The 14517-nt window shown below is 45.1% G+C and overlaps 1 protein-coding gene across 10 annotated transcripts in view; it reads left to right on the top strand.

Annotated features, from left to right (window-relative positions):
- Nucleotides 1–14517, top strand: part of rtkna (rhotekin a) — a 112733-nt gene that overhangs the window by 77492 nt on the left and 20724 nt on the right. The gene's annotated exons all lie outside the window — the stretch shown is intronic.

Here is a 14517-nt window from a genome sequence, read left to right on the forward strand (position 1 = left end):
TACTAGTCACAGAGACAGACATACTCTTATCATTACATCTAAAAAGGTCATCATGCTAGTTTCAGTAGAGATCTCTTTTTAGGTTAGTGTAATGATAGGCCTACAGTCTGTGTACATGTGATTCCTCTGCTTTCCACAATCAATATAGTCACTGCAGAGGAGCAGAATGCAGTAACATCCTGTCTCACTCTCTGCTCGGCTTCAGCTGTAGAGGAAACATGTCCTGACCTTTGTCTTTCACATACTCTGCCTCTGGCCACCCAGGCCAGTGCAGTATCATGGCTCCTGTCCTGGGGGTTAAGGACCGTGACACAGGTATGATGTTGTAGGACTCCTGTCCTGGGGGTTAAGGACCGTGACACAGGTATGATGTTGTAGGACTCCTGTCCTGGGGGTTAAGGACCGTGACACGGGTATGATGTTGTAGGACTCCTGTCCTGGGGGTTAAGGACCGTGACACAGGTATGATGTTGTAGGACTCCTGTCCTGGGGGTTAAGGACCATGACACAGGTATGATGTTGTAGGACTCCTGTCCTGGGGGTTAAGGACCGTGACACGGGTATGATATTGTAGGACTCCTGTCCTGGGGATTAAGGACCGTGACACAGGTATGATGTTGTAGGACTCCTGTCCTGGGGGTTAAGGACCGTGACACGGGTATGATATTGTAGGACTCCTGTCCTGGGGATTAAGGACCGTGACACAGGTATGATGTTGTAGGACTCCTGTCCTGGGGGTTAAGGACCGTGACACGGGTATGATATTGTAGGACTCCTGTCCTGGGGGTTAAGGACCGTGACACAGGTATGATATTGTAGGACTCCTGTCCTGGGGATTAAGGACCGTGACACAGGTATGATGTTGTAGGACTCCTGTCCTGGGGGTTAAGGACCGTGACACAGGTATGATGTTGTAGGACTCCTGTCCTGGGGGTTAAGGACCGTGACACGGGTATGATGTTGTAGGACTCCTGTCCTGGGGGTTAAGGACCGTGACACGGGTATGATATTGTAGGACTCCTGTCCTGGGGATTAAGGACCGTGACACAGGTATGATGTTGTAGGACTCCTGTCCTGGGGGTTAAGGACCGTGACACAGGTATGATGTTGTAGGACTCCTGTCCTGGGGGTTAAGGACCGTGACACGGGTATGATATTGTAGGACTCCTGTCCTGGGGATTAAGGACCGTGACACAGGTATGATGTTGTAGGACTCCTGTCCTGGGGGTTAAGGACCGTGACACGGGTATGATATTGTAGGACTCCTGTCCTGGGGATTAAGGACCGTGACACAGGTATGATGTTGTAGGACTCCTGTCCTGGGGGTTAAGGACCGTGACACGGGTATGATATTGTAGGACTCCTGTCCTGGGGGTTAAGGACCGTGACACAGGTATGATATTGTAGGACTCCTGTCCTGGGGATTAAGGACCGTGACACAGGTATGATGTTGTAGGACTCATAATTCTCTAGTCGGCACTGGAGCTAATAGGGGCCATTTCTCTTTGTGTGTGTGTCTGTCCTTGAAGTTATTGTCAAAGGAAGAAAGTGAGAACCAGAGAGGAAGAGGTGAAGTGAGAGATTTTGGGCCCAGTGATCCCTATCTTCTCCAGCAGGTGACATATTTGAGTTTTTTTCGCTCATCAAGCCTGGAGTTTTTGTATGGCTTATTTGCTACGTGTGGCTTATTTGATTAATGATTAGGTTCTTACGAGCATACTGATATAATTAGGACACATGACATCCTGGTAACTTTGTGAAGAAAAAACTAATATAGGACTTGTCTGGTCATCACTAGTTACCACAGCCACAAAGTCATAAACCTCACCTATTTCTGCCATTTCTCTTCTCAAAATGTGATTTTAATTGTAACCTTAACCACACTGCTAACCTTATGCCTAACCTTAATGAATTTTTAAGATACAGACAATTTTAATGTTGGCTGTGTTAAGTAGTGTAAACCCCTTGTGCCTTTTCGTCACATGCGTTATCTGGCCTCTCATTGGCTCGAGTGGTCCCACCTGATCTTCCCTCCTCCCGACTGCCTTCCATTTTTGAAGACATTGCTTTTCGTTGTTAGAGCGGCCACTACAGTATCGGGTCAGTGTAATTGATCATCTCTGTGAGAACCGAGCCACACACATTCCACATGCTCAGTCAATAGTGTACCCTTTTTACCTCACATTCAGACATAAAATGCATCGTTTACTCCTTTACTCACACACACACGCGCACACACACACACGCACATACACACTGTTTCAGCTCACACAAAATAGCACTGTCCTCTGAGATGCATCCCAACCTTGACTCCCATGAGTAATCTCCCTTAGTTCTCTCTGTCCTGTCTTGTTTTAAGAAGCGGCGAATCATTCTGGTTGGTTTGTCCTGATGAGCTGCAGGGTGCCTCCTACGAGCCTGTTGAGAGAGGAGATGGAGGAGAGATGGAGAGCACTATATTTTTAGACAGTCAAAGTGATGGATGTCTGTGCAGGGAGATAGATTTATGTAGATGGACTCCAGCAGCCAGACAGGTAATGCAGTGTGGCAGGCATCTCTCGCAGCAGACAGGAACCAGTCAGTCATTTATATAGGCTGTCTGTCACGCCCTCAACAGGCCTACCTGTTTAGTGGGAGAACAGTTCACGATGATCAGTGTTCCACTGCTCTATGTCTGACTGAAAGGTGTGTGTGTTTTACCACACTCCACACGTATGTCACGCTGCTTTGCTTTCTCCTGCCAGACCATTATTAGATTGTGTGTGTTAATGAAGTTACTCTTGTGTTTTTGTTGTGATTAGTGGTGAGAACAGACACGCAGACTCCTCTTACACGTGCACGCCCTCTCACACACACACACTCATACACTGTAAGATGAGATGGAGAGACACTTTTACTCAGTGTGTGTATATAGGAGGTATTCGTGTGTGTGTGTGTATGTGTGAAGGAGAACGACCCAGAGGGATTGTCCTAGCCACCCTCGCAGCCTGCTCCAATGCGTAGAATGTGAATCAGCCACGGCGCACAGATTCTGTTAGACATCCGAGTCAACAGGCAGGGGGCGGGTATTTTCACCTAAAGACCATTGCTAAGGCTAACCACTGAGGCTAACTGCAGCTAAGTCGACTCCAACATGAACGTTAACATTTGTTCCAGACCATAAAATATATGTTTGTCTGTTTGTCTGCAGTCTGGCTAGTCAGACAGTGTGCTTCTCAGAATAACACTTCCCCACATATCTCCTCACAATGTGGAGAAACAGGGCCTTGTCTGGCTCCGGGGGTTTCCCCCAGCCTGGAGAAACAGGGCCTTGTCTGGCTCCGGGGGTTTCCCCCAGCCTGGAGCAACAGGGCTTGTCTGGCTCCGGGGGTTTCCCCCAGCCTGGAGAACAGGGCTTGTCTGGCTCCGGGGGTTTCCCCCAGCCTGGAGAAACAGGGCTTGTCTGGCTCCGGGGTTTCCCCCAGCCTGGAGAAACAGGGCCTTGTCTGGCTCCGGGGTTTCCCCCAGCCTGGAGAAACAGGGCCTTGTCTGGCTCCGGGGTTTCCCCCAGCCTGGAGAAACAGGGCCTTGTCTGGCTCCGGGGTTTCCCCCAGCCTGGAGAAACAGGGCCTTGTCTGGCTCCTGGGTTTCCCCCAGCCTGGAGAAACAGGGCCTTGTCTGGCTCCTGGGTTTCCCCCAGCCTGGAGAAACAGGGCCTTGTCTGGCTCCGGGGTTTCCCCCAGCCTGGAGAAACAGGGCCTTGTCTGGCTCCGGGGTTTCCCCCAGCCTGGAGAAACAGGGCCTTGTCTGGCTCCGGGGTTTCCCCCAGCCTGGAGAAACAGGGCCTTGTCTGGCTCCGGGGTTTGGGGGCATTTCCCGCAGCCTGGTGTACATGTCCTTATAGTAGCAGATGTTGGAGTGGTGGTAGTGGGTGTGTTGTCTGTGGGATTCCTGCAGTCCTGGTGTGTGACTGGCTGGTCTGGAGGACAGAGACGATGATGGACAGATCAATTTGCATGTCCCAAACTAATTTCCTCTCTCGCTCCCTCTGTTTGGCTGTCCGTTTGGGTCTCTTTCGCCCTCTTATTGTCTTTTGCATGCATGTACAGACAGATGTACACACACTGACAAACAGACACATATACATGTATTTGCTTTCCTGCAAGTAGACCTATTCATATTAATTTGGGTAAGGATGAGATGGCAAGAGAGGGAGAGGGGGGAGAGAGACTCTCTTAATGGAGCTCATCTTGCAACTATGCACTTTTGCAACTTTTACTTAACACATGAATATGAATGTTGCCCCATTATCTTTGAGGTGGCAGGCAGCCTAGTGGTTAGAGTGTTGTGCCAGTCACCGAAGGGTTGCTACTTTGAATCCACGAGCTGAAAAGGTAAAAATCTGTTGTTCTGCCCCTGAACAATGCAGTTAACCCACTGCTCCCAGGCCATCATTGAAAATAAGAATTTGTTCTTAACTGAATTGCCTAGATAAAGGTAAAATAAAAATCTTAAGAGGCATCCACTAAGTTACATAAATTCTGAAGGAGAGAGACGAGGAAGACGGTGCAGCGAAGGTTAAAAAAAGACAGGGTGATGGCAGAGAAGTGATACAACACTTCTATTGTCCTAGATGTAATGTACAGCCCCCTTCGCATGCCTCATCCATACTATTAGTCTTATCAGTGTTTTGACCCAGCAGGTTGAGGGTGTGACCACTGATGTGGTAGAGTTAGAGATAAAGCTCCAGGGTAACTGGTCCTACGGCTGGCTCATATGTGACCAACCGTCTCAATTCGGTCGTATGTAGCAACATTTGAAATTGTGTTTTTTTTTACAATGGATAAAAGTAGAGACTCAGAGCTATAAAATGGTATATCATACACTACAGTTGAGGAACAATGGGAAAGTAGTTCTGCTTTGAAAGTTGATAAACTTGTAACCTCACTTTTGAGAAAATGGCCCTTGAATATTTTGTTACACCTACTGGAGCTCTTCTTTGTCTACACCCATTCAGCATCATTCACACCCTCTTAAGCTTTAGCCCCTCCTGTCTCTAAGGATTCACGTGAGGCCATGTACTAAACAACAAAAGATTTTAATACTAAAGGCTGGTTTATACTACGCCTATCGACAGTTGTCGCAGTAACATCATGAACATTCTATTGTCGTCCGACATCAAACTTGTCGTGACTTTATTATGAAAAAGTATAAACACAAAAACTACAGGCAGCGTGACATCAGCATAACTATTAGCAGAACTATTTTAACACCAATAAACCCATCTGTTTTAAAAATGAATGTAGTGTATGACAATCTAGCAAGCCAGGCAACTAAAAGCAACTTTTTAAACAATGTTTTGGTTTGTTTCTATCTTTAGCTAGCTAATGTTAGGTTAGCTGGCTAGCTAATGTTAGGTTAGCTGGCTAGCTAATGTTAGGTTAGCTGGCTAGCTAATGTTAGGTTAGCTGGCTAGCTAATGTTAGGTTAGCTGGCTAGCTAATGTTAGGTTAGCTGGCTAGCCAGTTCAAATAATGACCATATCATATAGCTGACATTGACTTCACTTTGTCATTTGTATTCATTTTTACAGGAAAATAAACTCACAAGATCATTATTTACAAGTTAATGCCGAACCAATTACAGAAAATAGCTTACGATTTTGAGTGTGATGAAATAAAAGCAGTGCATTCTACCAGAGAATTTTAGAACTTGGACACTGTCTTGATAGCCTAACGTTATATCCTAATTTGACTTTGGTGTAGGTCATGTTCTTCACATTACCGTTTCTGGTCAACACATACTATATCATATAAAGTCCAAGTTTATTTGTCACATGACAGGATACAGAAGGGGTTGTGGAATGGTTACTTGTATAGTGGAGTCTTTTTTTTCTTCTGACATGTAGCTAGCTGGCTAGCTAAGCAATGAACCATATTTCCAACACATAACGTTACTACCCTGCATGAATCTGCAGGTGGCTAACCAACCAGGTTCAATGTTAGCTAGCTAGCTAACATTAGTCTATATCTAGCAATGCAAATGTCTCTGAGATACAAATAACATTACTACACAGATCATACATGTAATGCGAGCCAGCCAGCTAACGTTAGCTAGCTAGCTAACAGTATGCTTTAACTTGAAATGAAAATGACATTCTGACAAAATTAGAAATGTATAATATCTGAAAATGTAGCTAGCTAGACTCTTACCCGTATACATGGATGGACGCTTCTCCCTCTCTGTCACGGATGCCATGGTTGCCCTTAGTTTGATAATGTAATCCGAAGACAGGTCTTTTATACAACAGCCTTCTGTGTTCTCTTTTCGACTCCCTCTTCATATTTGCAATCAAATGCCAGAATTTTCTCCAATTCCACTGGGCATGGCACTGATTTCAAAACTCTTTCCTCCGGAAAGTGGAGAGCAATACTTTTGCATTTCTACTACGTGATATCTATTTTTTTTTTTTAAAGCCACATTAAAAAGGATTTCCTACACATACTGACCAGCTCATGTTATAGACAGAAGCGTGCTACATGGCTGACCAATCCGAACTCATCTCTCGGGAAGGCCAGCCCATCCATGATCTCAGGCAAACATGGCTAGCGGGATGGTTGTTGACTTTTTCCGTGGCTCAACTAACTAGGCTTGTAATATAAACAATGTATTCGTATTTACAGGTGGCATACAAGTTTGTATTTAAGGCACATGAAAGTTCACATGTTCCAGAAGGCATTTCTGAAAAAAGAAACGCATTTTAGATTACAAAAAGGTTAACGTTCAAATGGCTCTCCTGTGAAGTAGTGAATCGCGACATATGCCTAGCTTCCTGAAACGAGTCACATATATGATGATGAACACGGTCCCGTCAGTGTCCCGTGAGGCTCAGTTGGTAGAGCATGGTGCTTGCAATGCCAGGGTTGTGGGTTTGATTCCCACGGGGGACCAGTATGCAGAAAAAGTATGAAAATGTATGAACTCAAGTCGTTCTGGATAAGAGTGTCTGCTAAATGTAATGTTATGACAAGGTGGCAGAGCCAATGGTCCTGCTCACAGCATCACCACAAGCATCTTCTACCTGCTATCTACTTCCATGTCTAGTGTGTGTGCGTGCGTGCGTGCGTGCGCCACAGTGGCATTTCTAAATAAGACGGCAGCAGTGCAGTGACGTTAAGTCAGGGTGTGTTTGTTTTCGTTGAGTGTGTTTGTTATGCATGTTTTGGATGTGTGGTCTATAAGTAGTCACCCAGGGTCCAAGGTCCCCCTGCAATGTCTGCTGGAAGTCTATATTAGGGGAGGGTTAGAGGGGGCGGGTTAGAGGGGGGAGGGGGTTTAAGGGCCGGTTAGGCCGGCTCATCTGATTTAGCCCTGATTTCCTCATCCAGCTTCAGACACAGAGAAAAGCCCCGGATTAGAGAGTGCCACGCAGCCACCAGCTGTGTGTGTGTGTGTGTGTGTGTGTGTGTGTGTGTGTGTGTGTGTGTGTGTGTGTGTGTGTGTGTGGGGTGGGTGGGTGGGTGGATGGGTGGGTGTGTGTGTGTAACTGTACAGACCCCACTTGTGATGACTATCTCTTTCTGGCACACCATGTCCTCTCATCCCTCCTCTCTTCTACAGCAGATTCCTCTCATCCCTCCTCTCTTCTACAGCAGATTCCTCTCATCCCTCCTCTCTTCTACAGCAGATTCCTCTCATCCCTCCTCTCTTCTACAGCAGATTCCTCTCATCCCTCCTCTCTTCTACAGCAGATTCCTCTCATCCCTCCTCTCTTCTACAGCAGATTCCTCTCATCCCTCCTCTCTTCTACAGCAGATTCCTCTCTCTGTATTGTAGCTGTCTCTCTCTCGCGCTGTCTCGCTCCGTCTTTCTTCAATTGAATTCCAGGGTGAAGAGAAGAATCAAAGCGGTCTCGTTGAGAGAGATCATAGCAGACTTTGATCAGGGTCTTACCTAGGCCTCTATTAACAGTTCCTCTCTTTTTCTTCTGTTAGCTTACAGGAAAAGCCAGCTAATCAGTTAACGAGCCAGTGCTCTGAACATGTGTAGTAGTCAGTGGCTTTGTTCCAACCTACAATGTAACACTGCCAAGAACTGGGCCTTTTCTACTGTCTATTATGCTTGTGTGTGTATAGGTGCCCTGCTGTGCATAATGGTTTTGTGTGTGTAATTACTTTCCTCTTGCAGCTCCCAGACATTCAGTTCTGCCAATCATTCTCATTAGAGTTTTTCCCATTCCTGTTAGATTGGCAGACGATGGAATGTCGTGGAGTTAGGGCTGGGCGATATGGCCCAAATATCATATTTAAATATAACCTTTATTAACAAATTCTTATTTACAATGACGGCCTACCGGGGCACAGTGTGTTAACTGCTTTGTTCAGGGGCAGAACGACAGATTTTTACCCTGTCAGCTCGGGGATTCGATCCAATAACCTTTCGGTTACTGGCCCAACGCTCTAACCACTAGGCTACCTGCCAACCCGCCAGCCTCCAATAAAAAGATGGTATGATGGTATTTGACGGTATTTTGTTTTTGAATAACAAAAGTTGTACATTTGCTTTATGTATGACCCTAGAGTGGCAACACATACATTCTAAGTCATTTTAATGGGTCTTTCTCCATTCTGATTGTTTTATACTGTTCGGTTCAATTTCAACTCCCCCCGAAAATCTGCATTTTCATCAATTTCTGTATTTCCTGCACCAATTTTCCACAGTTCCACATAGAGCTGCATGATATGGGCAAACAGGCCTTATTTTTAACCAAATCTTGCAATTGCAATTTGACTTGCAATTTAGAACGAAACACTTAGGTGAACTGTTGGAATCATGGAAATAGAATGATTATTCTAGTTCTATAAGTAGAATATAATAGTAGCCAGCTAACTAGCGTTTATCATTAGCGGCTAGCACAATTTAAGCCAAACTTGCTAAGAAAAGACAAACTAGCCGTTTTGCTGAGGTAAGAAACACGAACTAATAGTGTAGTTATAGAACGCTAGTGGATTTATATTAAGAAGCAGAGTGGAAACAGCATTAACATTGTTGCATGTGCTGCATTGACCAGGCAGGCTGAACATGTCTCATGGTCGAGGAACAACAAATGCACTCCTTGAGTGATGGGGCGGGGCTAGGTCTGTATGGAAAGCGGCATGGAGAAAGAGCAGGGAGAGATGACTCAAGGAGCGGAGTAAGCTATAAAAATGAACGTTACACACGGCGTATCACATTTAACAAACCAAACATTCAAATACCCTTACAGAAGGTAAAGTAAAAACCCAAACCGGTCTGTGCATAAATACCGGTATATCGTAAAATAAGGTATACCGCCCAGCCCAAGTGGAGTATAGACTCTCATTGGATCAGATTTGGCCTACGTGAGTTCAGGCTTATCTCAATTGTAATCATCCTCACACCTTTCACTCACTGGTTAGTGAGGTAGCAGCTAGTTCTCCCAAGGAATCCTGCTTGGTTTCTGTGGGTGCATCTCAATAGTCTAGTGGTTTCCTCTCCTTGGGTCCTTCACTTCATTTACAGTGAGCTGGGAAAATGGGGTAGGTGAAAGCTGCATGTTACCATTACAGAGTAGTAACCTGCAGTTCATATAGTGATCTGGGAACATGTGCTTATTTATGCCCTAGTGTGCTTTGGTCTGTACTCACCGTTTCGTAAATTTACTCTCTGTGGGTTTGCTGTGTGCTGAGATCACAACAGACGCACACACACACAGGCACAAATGCGTGCACACACACAGATTGCCGACTCCAGCGTTAGTATTCTGTTGCACACTAGCAATAATATGAAGAAATTCCAAGGCACCAACATCTTAGCCAAGTCTGTGTCTCAATGCTGGTTTTGATGAAGGACTGAAAGTTTTCCATATTACTCTCATCTTCTTGACTTCTTGTCCTACTGCATCTCTTATCTCCAGCTACGTGATGTTGATGTAAGGCCTGATCCAGCTGAGACACGGGTTTATAGCCAAACAGGAATCTAATCTAAAAGCATCTGGAGTTAAAACCTCTACAGGATTGGTGGGTCCCCCTCGGGACGGTTGAGCTAGCGTAGGCTGTGATTAGCATGAGATTGTAAGTAACAAGAACATTTTCCAGGACATAGACATATCTGATATTGGCAGAAAGCTTAAATTATTCTTAATCTAACTGCACTGTCCAATTTACAGTAGCTATTAATTACAGTGAAGGAATACCATGCTATTGTTTGAGGAGAGTGCACAGTTATGAACTTGAAAAGTTATTAATTAACCAATTAGGCACATTTGGGAATTCTTGATATGAAATTTTGAACAGAAATGCAATGGCTAATTGGATCTGTCTAAATGTCTAAAACTTTGCACATACTGCTGCCATCTAGTGGCCAAAGTCTAAATTGTGCCTGGGCTGGAATAATACATTATGGCCTTTCTCTTGCATTTCTATGATGATGGTACAATAATTTTTTTTTAAACGAATGTTTTTATCTTTTACCAGATCTGATGTTATATTCTCCTACATTCATTTCACATTTCCACAAACTTCAAAGTGTTTCCTTTCAAATGGTGTCAAGAATATGCATATTCTTGCTTCAGGTCTTGAGCTCAGATTTGGGAATGTCATTTTAGGCGAAAATTGAAAAAAAACGTGTCTGGAGGTTTTAACTCTCTGAATGTGCACGCCAGTGAATTAATTTGGTAAATTCAGTATCTTCTCAGATTAGCCTACTTATTTTAGTCACACCTTAAAACCTGAGCCTTGAGGACACTTTGAGGTACAAGTGGTACTAGGCCTGTGTAATTGATAACAAACCAAGCTAGTCTCAGTTCATGAGGGTGAGTCTGTGCCAGAAGGTCTTAGTGAGTCTGTAAGCAGGGCTTGGCTTGGCTGCCAGTCTCTACTCTTAACGGATGAGCTTGTTGTTGTCAAGCTCTTAGGCACTTTCCTTTCACCATGGACAGACTTGGTCTCCTCAAACTAAACCCTCACACACATGCAAATACACATTCATATAGGGCTGGGTGATATGGCCTAAAATCTGATTTTTTTTATTTTTATTTTTTTTTACTAGTGGGTGATTCACGATATATATCTAGATAATTAAAAAATATATATTTTTCTCTAAATAATCTTTGTTGTATAATTAAAGGTCAATACACTGCATTTCAAACAGTCAGCAATAATCTAATGAATTCAGAGCTTGTAAAATGATATCTAGGCTAAATATAAACCTTCCACAACCATCAGACCCACTAATAACGGCATTATTTTATCAAAATTGTTTAACCTGGTTATTTGTAGTAATCACTGATCTGACTTTCAAGTCTGTCTATAAAAATGACCTTTTTGTTACAAATTTAACCAGAATTCTGGACAATGCACATTGACTAATAATCACCAACTTCTGGTTGCAGGCATTATAGAAAATTAACACAGGTCTCGTGAGTAGCCAGATAATATTTATTTTTAAAGTCAAGCCAAAGATCTGTTCAACATTTTGGAAGTTGAGATATAAAAAGGGTATTGTTACAAATGCTAAGTTCTCCTCTATTACAGTAAAATAATATGTGTCGGTTTCCATATGGCCGATTTTTATGTCGGACCAAACCTCAGATTCAAATAGCGAGTTGAAGGTGCTTGTTGTCAGAGAGGAAGAATTGATCTTTAGTCTCTTTGTTGTTGTGAGTGGCAGGGAAAGGGGCTTGGTGTCTGTGCGAGTGGGAAGGTGCACAGTGCACAGAAGAAGTGAAGGAGACGAGACCAAAAAAACAGAACGCTCATAAAAACTGAAAACAAATACTCACCTTAATTATTGCGGTACAGACCGCGATAAAGGCATTTGAAACATCACGCTAAAACATTCCTACTCTCACACACGCATGCACCCATGCCACCATGACCCCCACCAACCCCCAGCTAGTAGTGTACTCTTTCATAGAGCTGAACCCATGAATCCCACCGACCCCCAGCTAGTAGTGTACTCTTTCATAGAGCTGGACCCATGAATCCCACCGACCCCCAGCTAGTAGTGTACTCTTTCATAGAGCTGAACCCATGAATCCCACCGACCCCCAGCTAGTAGTGTACTCTTTCATAGAGCTGAACCCATGAATCCCACCGACCCCCAGCTAGGAGTGTACTCTTTCATAGAGCTGAACCCATGAATCCCACCGACCCCCAGCTAGGAGTGTACTCTTTCATAGAGCTGAACCCATGAATCCCACCGACCCCCAGCTAGTAGTGTACTCTTTTATAGAGCTGAACCCATGAATCCCACTGAACCCCAGCTAGTAGTGTACTCTTTTATAGAGCTGAACCCATGAATCCCACCGAACCCCAGCTAGTAGTGCACTCTTTCATAGAGCTGAACCCATGAATCCCACCGACCCCCAGCTAGTAGTGTACTCTTTCATAGAGCTGGACCCATGGAAAGTTTGCTATGTAGAACCCCTAGGCTGTATCTCTGCTCCAGATAACACACATACAATCACATCCTCTTTTTCTGTCCACACACACCGCTCCTCTCTGAGCTGGGGCCCAGCTGCACTGGAACACTCAGTGCCTTTGTGTGAGAACAGCTGGCAGCAGTCACGCACTATGTCGTTGATTTGATTTGATACTCCCCCGACAAACACACACACACACACGCAGTCGCACATACGCCTAAAGCCGTCAATTCCCACTGGGCACAGACGTCAATTAAACGTCTATTCCATGTTGGTTCAATGTAATTTCGTTGACGGGCCGCCCCCAGGTGGTGAGGGTAGGTAACAACATCTCCACTCCGCTGATCCTCAACACTGGGGCCCCACAAGGGTGCGTTCTCAGCCCTCTCCTGTACTCCCTGTTCACCCATGACTGCGTGGCCTTGCCCACCTCCAACTCAATCATCAAGTTTGCAGACGACACTACAGTAGTAGGCCTGATTACCAACAACCACGAGACAGCCGACAGGGAGGAGGTGAGGGCCCTCGGAGTGTGGTGTCAGGAAAATAACCTCTCACTCAATGTCAGCAAAACAAAAGAGATGATCGTGGACTTCAGGAAACAGCAGAGGGAGCAGCCCCCTATCCACATTGACGGGACAGCAGTGGAGAAGGTGGAAAGTTTTAAGTTCCTGGGCATAGACATCACGGACAAACTGAAATGGTCCACACAACAGCGCCTCTTCAAACTCAGGAGGCTGAAAAAACGTGGCTTGTCACCAAAAACCCTCACTAACTTTTACAGGTGCACAATTGAGAGCATCCTGTCGGGCTGTATCACCGCCTGGTACAGCAACTGCACCGCCCACAAGCACAGGGCTCTCCAGAGGGTGGTGTGGTCTGCACAACGCATCACCGGGGGCAAACTACCTGCCCTCCAGGACACCTACACCACCCGATGTCACAGGAAGGCAAAAAAGATCATTAAGGACAGCAACCACCTGAGCCTGTTCACCCTGTTACCATCCAGAAGGCGAGGTCAGTACAGATGCATCAAAGCTGGGACCGAGAGACTGAAAAACAGCTTCTATCTCAAGGCCATCAGACTGTTAAACAGCCATCAGTAGCACAGAGAGGCAGCTGCCTACCTACAGACTTGATATCATTGGCGACTTTAATAAATGGAACACTAGTCACTTTAATAATGTTTACATATCTTGCATTACTTATCTCATATGTATATACTGTATACTACACTATCTATTCTATACTATTTATTGCATCTTAGCCGCTCTGTCACTGCTCATCCATATATTTTATACTTATACATTCTCATCCCATTCCTTTACTAGATTGTGTGTATTAGGTTTAGTTGTGGAATTGTTAGATATTACCGGTTAGATACTGCTGCACTGTCGGATCTAGAAGCATAAGCATTTCACTACACATAACATCTGCTAACCATGTGTATGTGACCAATAAAATGTGATTTGATTTGAAATGACGTGAGAACAAAGTTGATTCAACCAGTGTGTGCCTTGTGGGTTGTTTGTGGATAGTTGATTACATTTGCTGGTTCCTCTCAGTGCTATATGTATTGGGACAAAGCCTCTGGTTCTTCCACCATTAGACCACTGCAGATTCCGTTCAGGCCCTGGTGACTTCAGCACTCTGACTGTAGACTGGGAAACACACTCAGACCGGAGGGAGAAGTCTGTGCCTAGAACCGGACCGTGGTTGAACTGCTTTGCCACTGCGTTGCTATCGTTAATGGAGGTACGCAAATACCCCAACGGGGCATTTTTTAGGCATTAGTTCTGCGTGGCTACAGGGTTAATTCCGCGTGGCTACAGGGTTAATTCCGCGTGGCTACAGGGTTAATTCCGCGTGGCTACAGGGTTAATTCCGCGTGGCTACAGGGTTAATTCCGCGTGGCTACAGGGTTAATTCCGCGTGGCTACAGGGTTAATTCCGCGTGGCTACAGGGTTAATTCCGCGTGGCTACAGGGTTAATTCCGCGTGGCTACAGGGTTAATTCCGCGTGGCTACAGGGTTAATTCCGCGTGGCTACAGGGTTAATTCCGCGTGGCTACAGGGTTAATTCTGCGTGGCTACAG

This window comes from Salmo trutta, chromosome 27 (genome assembly GCF_901001165.1).
Source record: "Salmo trutta chromosome 27, fSalTru1.1, whole genome shotgun sequence".
Lineage (NCBI taxonomy): Eukaryota > Metazoa > Chordata > Actinopteri > Salmoniformes > Salmonidae > Salmo > Salmo trutta.